We start from the raw sequence: 10,036 nt of genomic DNA, 5'->3' as shown, positions 1-10,036 counted from the left end.
ACTTCCTGTAATATCCTGTTTTCTGTTAACTACTTGATAATTCAATTAAAAATCAGTAGAATTATAAGTAAATGAGATGAAGTCTCATGAGGTCTTAGATGTACTTTAAAATACTTTAGTAACAAAAATAAAGTACAGGAGGGTAGATGAAGCTACAGTGGCAAAATGTTTATAATTTTTAAATCTGGGTGTTGCATGTATTAACTAGCGTTCAGTGTACGAGCCTCTTCACTTTTGCGTTAGAAATTTTCATAACATTAAAATCACTGGTTACATTGAAAGCAATCAAGCTCTTAGCTTTAAAGAATAGTTTCATGTTCTACCAATGAAGAATTTTTTTGGTTGCATCTTAATTTATCCAGAAGAGTATTGAAATTTTCTGATACCTGAAAATTTTCTCTCTAAAGACAAAAAAAAAAAAAAAAAAAAAAGAGAGAGAGAAGAAGAAGAAGAAGAAGAACCAAAAACCTATGCAATGGTAAATATCAGATTCAAGACATTTTGGAATTCAGCATACTTAATAGTGACACCAATTTGTACTTTTACAAGTGAAAAATCTAAATGCTTCTGATACCCAGATTCTTTACTCTTTCCCACCTCCCACCCCACCCCTCTTCTTGTTCTTGTACTTTAGTCTCAGATTTAGCCTTAAACACTCTTTTACTTTACTTTATTTTTCTTATTGATTTACTACAATGGAAAATAAGCTACATAACATCCGAGAGAAAGAGACTCTTAGGTCAAAAAGAATTTTAGAAGAACTAGGACAAATAATAAGAATGGTGGTAAATAAAGAGAGAAGACAAAGGAACTAACAGGTTTCAAATCTTCCACTGTGGACCAAGGCAGTATTATGGATATTTTACATATAGCAGAGTAAGACATTTTTTGGTATTGTTTGTAAGAAATGCTTATTATTTATTTCTTGAAGAGTCACTAGAATGGCCCTATTCTTTATATAAATGTCAGGCAGGCAGAGATCTTTAATGAGGGTATAATGCTCTGTAATAAGAGTATAGCAAATATCTTTCATTGCTTCATCAAGTCTCTCACTCACTGTGACTCCTGAAATGTAAAGCTGGTTACTTAGGGCAGAAGTAGATTAATTTGCATAAGGAGCTCAGAGTCTTCTGGAAGAAAATAAACCCTAAATATTCTCTCTGGGGATATCCTATCTTCTCCTCTCTGAGAATGTTGCTGGAATGGAAAAGGCAGGCTTTATTCATCTAAGGGCCAGTGGTAAGGATAGGCAACATGTCTCCTAAAATAAAATTAATGTAGAGAAAGGAGTTTATCTGGCCTGGTGGCTCTAACTCATGACACATAAATAATATAGAAGTAAATAGTGAAAGGGGCTCCTGGCTGGCTGGCTCAGTCACTAGAGCATGTGACTCTTGATCTTAGGGTTGTGAGTTTGAGCTCCATATTGGGTGTGGAGCTTTTAAAAAAGAAAGAAGTAGAGTAATAAACATATTTATACTGTTTTTCCACATAAAACATTATTTGGTACTTAACATCCTCCCCTTGAATAAGACAAAACTTTTACCTCTCTTTGGATTTTCCCATCCTTCACCCTCTGCTGCATTGAAATTATCTGGAAATTCAGCTGTAAATTATTATTATATTTTTATTTTTATTTTTGTTTTTTTAATTTTTTAAAAAATATTTTATTTATTTATTCATGATAGTCACACACACACACACAGAGGGAGAGGCAGAGACATAGGCAGAGGGAGAAGCAGGCTCCATGCAGGGAGCCCGACGTGGGATTCGATTCCGGGTCTCCAGGATCGCGCCCTGGGCCAAAGGCAGGCGCTAAACCGCTGCGCCACCCAGGGATCCCTATTATTATATTTTTAAAGATTTTATTTATTTATTCATGAGAGATGCACAGAGAGAGAGAGGCAGAGACATAGGCAGAGGGAGAAGCAGGTTCCATGCAGGAAGCCCGATGTAGGACTCGATCCTGAGACTCTGGGATCACACCCTAAGCCAAAGGCAGACACTCAACCCCTGAACCACCCAGGTGTCCCAACCTGCTGTATTTTTTTTTTTTTTTTTTTTGCACCATACTTCTACTTTCTTGGGAAAACTACCTATGTATAAACAAGTGTGGCTTGTATTTTAAAATTAAAGGAAAATTATTTGGAGTCCACTCTAGTGGACAAAGCAAGAGGTATTCAAATCTCATACAATCTGCTTTAAGTTCCCCAACTTTCTCATGTTAAAACCTGACTTAATTCCCACCTTCCTTTCTTGTCTGAGTAGTTCTCTCCCTTGATTCCCAATACAAGGTGTCATTTTCCCCTTGAAATCTCTCCAAGCATCTCACTTCACAGAGATTCTTTTCTGCCTCTGAATCCCTATTATCTTTACCATTCATTTTCATATTATTTTCTTTTTTTAAAAATTTTTTTTGTTAACTTTTATTTATTTATGATAGTCACAGAGAGAGAGAGAGAGAGAGGCAGAGACATAGGTAGAGGGAGAAGCAGGCTCCATGCACTGGGAGCCCGACGTGGGATTCGATCCCGGGTCTCCAGGATCGCGCCCTGGGCCAAAGGCAGGCGCTAAACCGCTGCGCCACCCAGGGATCCCTTTTCATATTATTTTCTATTGTTACATTTTAAATATATACATAAACTAAAATGGAAGGTATTTGAGAGCAATGACTGTGTTCTAGATCTCTCTGTAGTTTCAAAGGGCTTAATGTAGTATTTTAGATACAGGCTAAACATTAGACTAAAACTAATTTGGTCGGAACACATGAGTTCTTCCCCTACCTCTCCTTGGTTCTTTTTAGCTTAGTAACCGTCATGGACAACTGAATGTGAGTCTTATGGCTTTTATTGGTCTACCTAGCAACCAGGAGGGTTCCCAAGGATACAAACCCTGAAGATACACGCTTTTGAAATGGTAATGAATGGAACTAAGGAGGTAGTCCTAAAACAGAGTACATTTCCATATAAACTGAAATCATATATCAATATTAGAGCTACTGTATAATCAACTGTGGTTTATGATCTCAGTAGGAACTATTATTGCCCTCTTTAAAATCAAACATTTTATTTTAGTCACATCAAGCAAACATCTCTAACTTTTATTTTTAAGATTTTACTTATTTATTTGAGAGAGACAGAGAGGGAGAATATGAGCAGAGAGAAGGAGAAGCAGACTCCCTGCTGGGCAGCGTGTCCAACTCAGGGCTCCATCCCAGGACCATGATATTATGACCTGAGCTGAAGGAAGGCAGACGTCCAACCGACTCAGCCACCCAGGTGCCCCCACCTCTACCTTTTTATTTATTTTGTTTTATTTTATTTTTAAAAACATTTTATTTATTTATTCATGAGAGACACAGAGAGAGAGGCAGAGACACAGGCAGAGGGAGAAGCAGGCTCCATGCAGGGAGCCCAACGTGGGACTCGATCCCAGGTATCCAGGGTCATGCCCTGGGCAGAAGGCAGGAGCTAAACCGCTGAGCCACCCAGGGATCCCCCATCTCTACCTTTTAAAAATGAAATCATGAGGGCTGACTAGAGGGATACCAAGAACAAAATTACAACCAACCATGTTCACATAAGGCAGATTTAACAAATACTGATATTCAGCCATTTTTCTTAAGAAATAAACATTATAAAGATGAAGCCCTCTAGCCTTGTTTTCCTTTCTCTTACCCCAGGAGAACAGCTATCCCAAAGCTCTATGTATATGTGTATATGTATATTCTTCCTATCCATGTTTATATATATTTTACCACACATGTATATATCCATTAATACTGTATAATATTATTCTGTATGTTTACGAATACTACACAAATATTATATCATATATAGTATTCTCCAAACCGGTTTTTCATTAAAAGGTATGTGTTTGAGATGTGAGCATGCAGGTACATGCAATGGATTCATTTACATTGCTACATAGGATTCCGTACAGTGCATAATATACAATTTGCTTATATATTCTCTTATTGAAAAGCATTTAGATTATTTCCAGTTTTGGGGGAGCACCTGGTTGGCTCAGTAGGTAGAGCATGGGACTCTTGATCTTGGAGCTGTGAGTTCAAGTTCCATGTTGGGCACAGAACTTACTTTAAAAAAAAAGATTGGGGCACCTGGATGGCTCAGCTGGTTAAGCGTCCAACTCTTGATTTCAGCTCAGGTCATAATCTCATGGGTCATGTGATCTAGCCCCAGTGGGGCTCAGAGCTCAGCAGGGAGTCTGCTTGAAGACTGTCTCCCTCTGCCTGCCCCCACACATACATGTGCTCTCCTGTGTTCCGTCTTTCTCTAAGATAAATAAATAAATCTTTTTTTTAAAAAAAGAGATTATTTCCAATTTTTTTTTTTTTGGAAATTAAACCAAAAGAGCAGCAGCAAATGTCCTTGCACCTGACTTGACATGCATGAGATCCTTTTAGTATAAATATTTGAACATGAAATAATGTTAATGTGATAAATCATTACAGATTTTCTGATGTTAGATAGACGATGCTTATGTTCATGGAATAAACCTTATTTGGTCATGACTTTTTTTCAAGCTTTATTTATGACTTTGGCTCCGTATTCATAAGTGAGGTTTGTCTATGATGTTATTTTCTTGTAGTGTCCTTACTTTTGTTACCAAGGTTATAGAGCCTTCTAAAATAATTTGAGGAGCTTTCCCTCTCTGTTTCTAAAATAGTTTGATTACAGGAGAATTTATCTCACATTTAAAAAACACTGAGGTAGGATGCCTGGGTGGCTCATTGATCTGCCTTGGACTCAGATCATGATCTCAGGGTCCTGGGATGCAGCCCCACATCAGGCTCCCTGCTCAGTGGGGAATCTGCTTCTCCCTCTTTCTCTGCCTTCCCCCCTCCCCCCGTTTATGCACGTACACTCCCCTCACTCTGCTCTCTCAAATAAATAAATCTTTTTAAAACAAACACTGAAGTGTTCTTTGTTTTGTTGATATTTTAGATTTTTCAAATACTTTTTCAATAAATACTGCAAAATTAATTTTTTTAACATTTTATTTATTCATGAGAGACACAGAGAGAGAGGCAGAGACAGAGGCAGAGGGAGAAGCAGGCTCCCTGTGGGTAGCCTGATGCGGGACTCCATCCCAGGACCCTGAGATCAGAACCTGAGCCAAAGACAGACACTTAACCACTGAGCCACCCAGGTGCCCTACTTTTTTCCTTAAAAAAAAAATTTTTTTTTTTGAGAGTGAGAGAGGGAGGAAGAGAGGAAGAGAATCTCAAACAGGCTCCCCGCTAAGCAAGGAGCTTGACATGGGGCTCACTCCCATGATCCTGAGATCATGACCTGATCTGAAACCAATAGTTGGACACCTTAACTGGTTGAACCACTCAGGTGCCCCTATTTAGTGTTCTCTTATGTAATAATCCTGAGGTGACTAGACCAAGTTTTCTGGCTGGTTTTGCTCTAGACAGTCATTAAGTGGATCTTATACTTTGCATGCGGTATCTTCACCATTGCCTAGGGCAAGCTTTTTTTTTTTTTTAATTGAAGAATAATTGGCATACAGTATTATATTAGTTTCCAGTTAGGGCAAGGATTCTTAATGATTTTTGTGCTATAAACTCATTTGGCACTCTATTCAAGTATATAGACTCTCTCTCAAAATGATACATAAAATAAAATACATTTTTTAATGCATAAGATGAAATACATTTGGATTTAAGGGAAACAAATTATGCTGGATTATAGTTATCAAAATAGTTTCCTAAGTAGTTATATAATAATAAGTAGACTTAATTCATTAAATGACACACTCTAACAATGGGTCTAATAATAACCATAACTTTGAAGTATGCTTAAGTATAAATGATATTTAGATATCTGAAAAAAATGTAATATGATATGAAAATATTTTATTTATTTATTTAATTAATTTTTTTTGAAAAAATTTTTTTGAGTAGGAAATTCATAGGTATTACCAATACCACAGTGTGAATTGTTGTCTACATTCATAATTGAAGAAAATATTAATTTAGCTAGAGGCTAGTGATGACAAGGATGGTAATATTTTCCTATCCAAGTTCATGAACCAAAGATTAAGAACCCCTGCCCCTAAGTGTGTCTTTCACTAGAAGCTGAGTCTTAGGCAGTGATCTCACAAAAAGGGGGAAGAACATGAAAAAGTGTAGACTCACTGTCTTATTTATTTATTTTTAATTTTTTTGCACACTCAGTGTTTTGAAGTTCTGCTCTGAAAGTGGTATATATTACTTCTGCTCACTAGGACTTAGTCATTGGTCACTGCTAGCTATAACATAAGCTGAGAAACACAGTCTTTGACTAGGAGCCACATGTCCAAATACAACTGTATTACATAGTAAGTTAGTAATTGGCAATCTCCTCCATGCTCTTATAAGAAAAAATAATTTTTACAAGTTTTAACTTACAAACAGATATATGGCAGGGTGGGATTCCCTGAGCATTTCTTAGTGTGTAAACTTCATAAGCATTTTAAGCATTTTTATGTTTTAGTTAGATGAAATATATTTTTAAATTGCAAACCAAAAGCATATAACCTAAGCTAGGGTGGAAATGGTATTAGCTCACCACAAAGTTGTGAATTAGGTAAAATTTATTTCTGTCTTTTTTTTTTAAGATTTTATTTATTTATTTGAGAGAGAGTGTGTGCACAAGCAGGGGGAGCAGTAGTGGGGGGTTGGGGGGGAGCAGGCTCCTCACAGAGCAGGGATACCAATGTGGGGCTCCATCCCAGGACCCTGGGATCACGACCCGAGCCAAAGGCAGACGCCCAACCGACTGAGCCACCCAGGCACCACTATTTCTGTCTTTACATTTTCATTTCTACCCATGTTTTAAAATATCCTCTCTTCTTCTCTCCCGTTTTATGAACCTGCATCTTTTAGCCTTTATTTCCATTTTATTTTGAACATTTTCAAACATACAGAAAAGTTGAAAAAATAGTATAATACCTATATATCCTCCACCTAGATTCAAAATTCAAAAATTGTTAATTGTTAACATTTACTTTATCCCTCTTAAATTTTTTTTCAAAGATTTTATTTATTTATTCATGAGAGACACAGAGAGGGAGAGAGGCAGAGACACAGGCAGAGGGAGAAGCAGGCTCCATGCAGGGAGCCTGATGTGGGACTCGATCCTGGGACTCCAGGGTCACACCCTGAGCTGAAGGCAGATGCTTAACCGCTGAGCCACCCAGGCATCCCTATCCCTCTTTATTTATTTTTATTTTTATTTTTATTTTTTTTATTTTTTTTTTTTTTATTTATGATAGTCACAGAGAGAGAGAGAGAGGCAGAGACACAGGCGGAGGGAGAAGCAGGCTCCATGCACCGGGAGCCCGATGTGGGATTCGATCCCGGGTCTCCAGGATCGCACCCTGGGCCAAAGGCAGGCGCCAAACCGCTGCGCCACCCAGGGATCCCTCCCTCTTTATTTTATATTTATATACACATTTGTCAAGAGATGTATATATACATCTGTGAATGCACAGATATGAGGTGGGCCTTTCCACAATGTAGGCTTTCCTAAGTCATAAAGCAAGGCTGAAGTAATTATAAAGCAGTTTCAGGATTCCAAACTCAACATTTTGTTATGCATTTAATTTGGTTTCATGCACATTACACAAAGCAAAGCACAATACAAAGTCACACAACAAACAAGATACAACAAGAGGCGAGGAGTTAGTCCATGAGTACACAGTTGAGATGAGGTCCAGGTCAGCTCTCAGTGTGTACTGTTTATTATGCTCTAGCAGTGGAGGATCTCTATTATGTTCAGAGATCAATCAGGCAGAGGCTTTGGCACCAGTTGCCTTTTCAATGTGGTCAGATGTGAAAGGGTCAGTATCTGGAGTCTATTTGCTGCAAAAGTCCTTCCTTTTTAAAGGAGTTTAATCAGTCTTGGGCCTTTGCAGGCCTCTTCTGGTTCTTCCCCTTATCATTATGGGGCGTCGATGGGGCGTCTGTGCTGATTTCAGAAATATCCAGTCTTAGCTGCTACGCCCTTGGCTACATGACATGAGTCACTGATTGATGTGAGTGATCCATCTTGCTCTCTACAATATTTTTAAACAATTTTTTTTAATTTTTTTTTTTAATTTACTTATGATAGTCACAGAGAGAGATAGAGAGGCAGAGACATAGGCAGAGGGAGAAGCAGGCTCCATGCACCGGGAGCCCGACGTGGGATTCGATCCCGGGTCTCCAGGATCGCGCCCTGGGCCAAAGGCAGGCGCTAAACCGCTGCGCCACCCAGGGATCCCTTTTTAAACAATTTGAATGTAAGTTTCAGATATCATGAAACATCCCCCCTAGATACCTCTGCATGTATCTCCAAAGAAATAAGGACATTGCCCCATATAATTATATTATCACTCTTAAGAAAATTAACAATATGGGGTGCCTGGGTGGCTCAGTCAGTAAGCATCTGCCTTTGACTTGGGTCATGATCTCAGGGTCCTGGGAATGAATTCCACATCAGGCTCCCTGCTGTATGGGGAATCTGCTTCTCCCTCTCCCTTTGCTACCCGCCCCCCGCCCCACCCCTTATGCTTGCTCTCTCTCTCAAATAAATAAAATCTTAAAAAAAAAGAAGAAAATTAACAATAATTCCCTAATATTTAATATCTTTTCCATATTTAAATTTCCTAATCATTTAAAAAATGTTTTGGATAGGGGTGCCTGGCTGGCTCAGTTGGTAGAAAACGTGACTCTTGAGCTCATGAGTTCAAGTCCCAAATTGGGTGTGGAGCCTACTTAAAATAAATTTTTTTTAAAGATTTATTTATTTATTTATGAAAGACAGAGAGAGAGGGAGAGAGGCAGAGACACAGGAGGAGGGAGAAGCAGGCTCCATGCAGGAGCCTGATGTGGGACTTGATCCCGGGACTCCAGGATCGCGCCCTGGGCCAAAGACAGGCGCTAAACCGCTGAGCCACCTGGGGATCCCCAAAATAAAAAAATTTTAAAAATGTTTTGTATAGCTAATTTTTCTCTAATATGCATCTTTTAGTTTGGTAACAAACCTTTTCAACTTTGAATGAAGCTCCTTAACATCTAAGTAATATCCGTGTTTATCTAGACTTGTTTCTACTTGTGCATCCAATTAATACAAAGACAGGAGGGAGAAGACTTGGGTTTTTTCCATTTTATTAAGTGGATCTTTTGCTTGTACCTAATATTAAATTAGACCTCATGCTGTTGCTAAAAGGATACAGGTCTTAGTGACTTTAAATAGGAAAAGGTAGATTACAGGGTATTCTGGGACTATCTGTGCCATTTTAGGCCACACTTGACCTCTTAGCTTTCTTTTTAATTTTCCAAGATTTTCAAGATTCTACCAATGTTTATTGACTAGTCAATATGTGCTAGTGACATATAATTAAGATAGACATGGTCTCTGCCCTCGAGGGAGAGAGATCACTTAATAGTTTCAATAAGAAGAAAACAATCGTGTTTATTGAAAGTGTGCTACACAAGAGGCTCAGAATTTGTATTCCCTTTAATCCTATCCTGCAATCTTCTTGCATTCCCTGGCCCTGAGATCTCCACATGTCAGACATCCAGGTGTCATTATTACACACCATCTCTTCCCTGTAGTGTCTTAGCCTGGTGTTCCAATTTTCCAATCCTGCAGCATTGGTGTTATATTTTCACCCCTAAAGCACCAACATACAAGTCCTAGGCACAATGGTTCTGGAGCCTCAAGCCCTTTGGTCCCAAGACTCTTGGATTATGACTGTGAAAAAGAAAGTAACTGCTCAATTGTTTTAGTCAGTTACTGCTGCAATAATGCTGCAGAACGCACCACTCCAAGCTCAGTGGTTTAAAACTACAAGCATTCAAAAATAAATAAATAGGGATGCCTGGCTGGCAAATAGCATGTGACTCTTGATGGAATAGCACGTGACTCTTGAACTTGGGATTTCGAACCTCACACTGGTGTAGAAATTACTTAAGAATAAAATCTTAAAAAAAATAAAAAATAAATATAAAGCTACAAGCAATCATTTTTCTCTTACAGGT

Source organism: Vulpes lagopus, chromosome 21, assembly GCF_018345385.1.
Source record: "Vulpes lagopus strain Blue_001 chromosome 21, ASM1834538v1, whole genome shotgun sequence".
Taxonomy (NCBI): Eukaryota; Metazoa; Chordata; class Mammalia; order Carnivora; family Canidae; genus Vulpes; species Vulpes lagopus.
The sequence above is the reverse complement of the archived record's forward strand: the minus strand, read 5'-3'. Positions refer to the sequence as shown.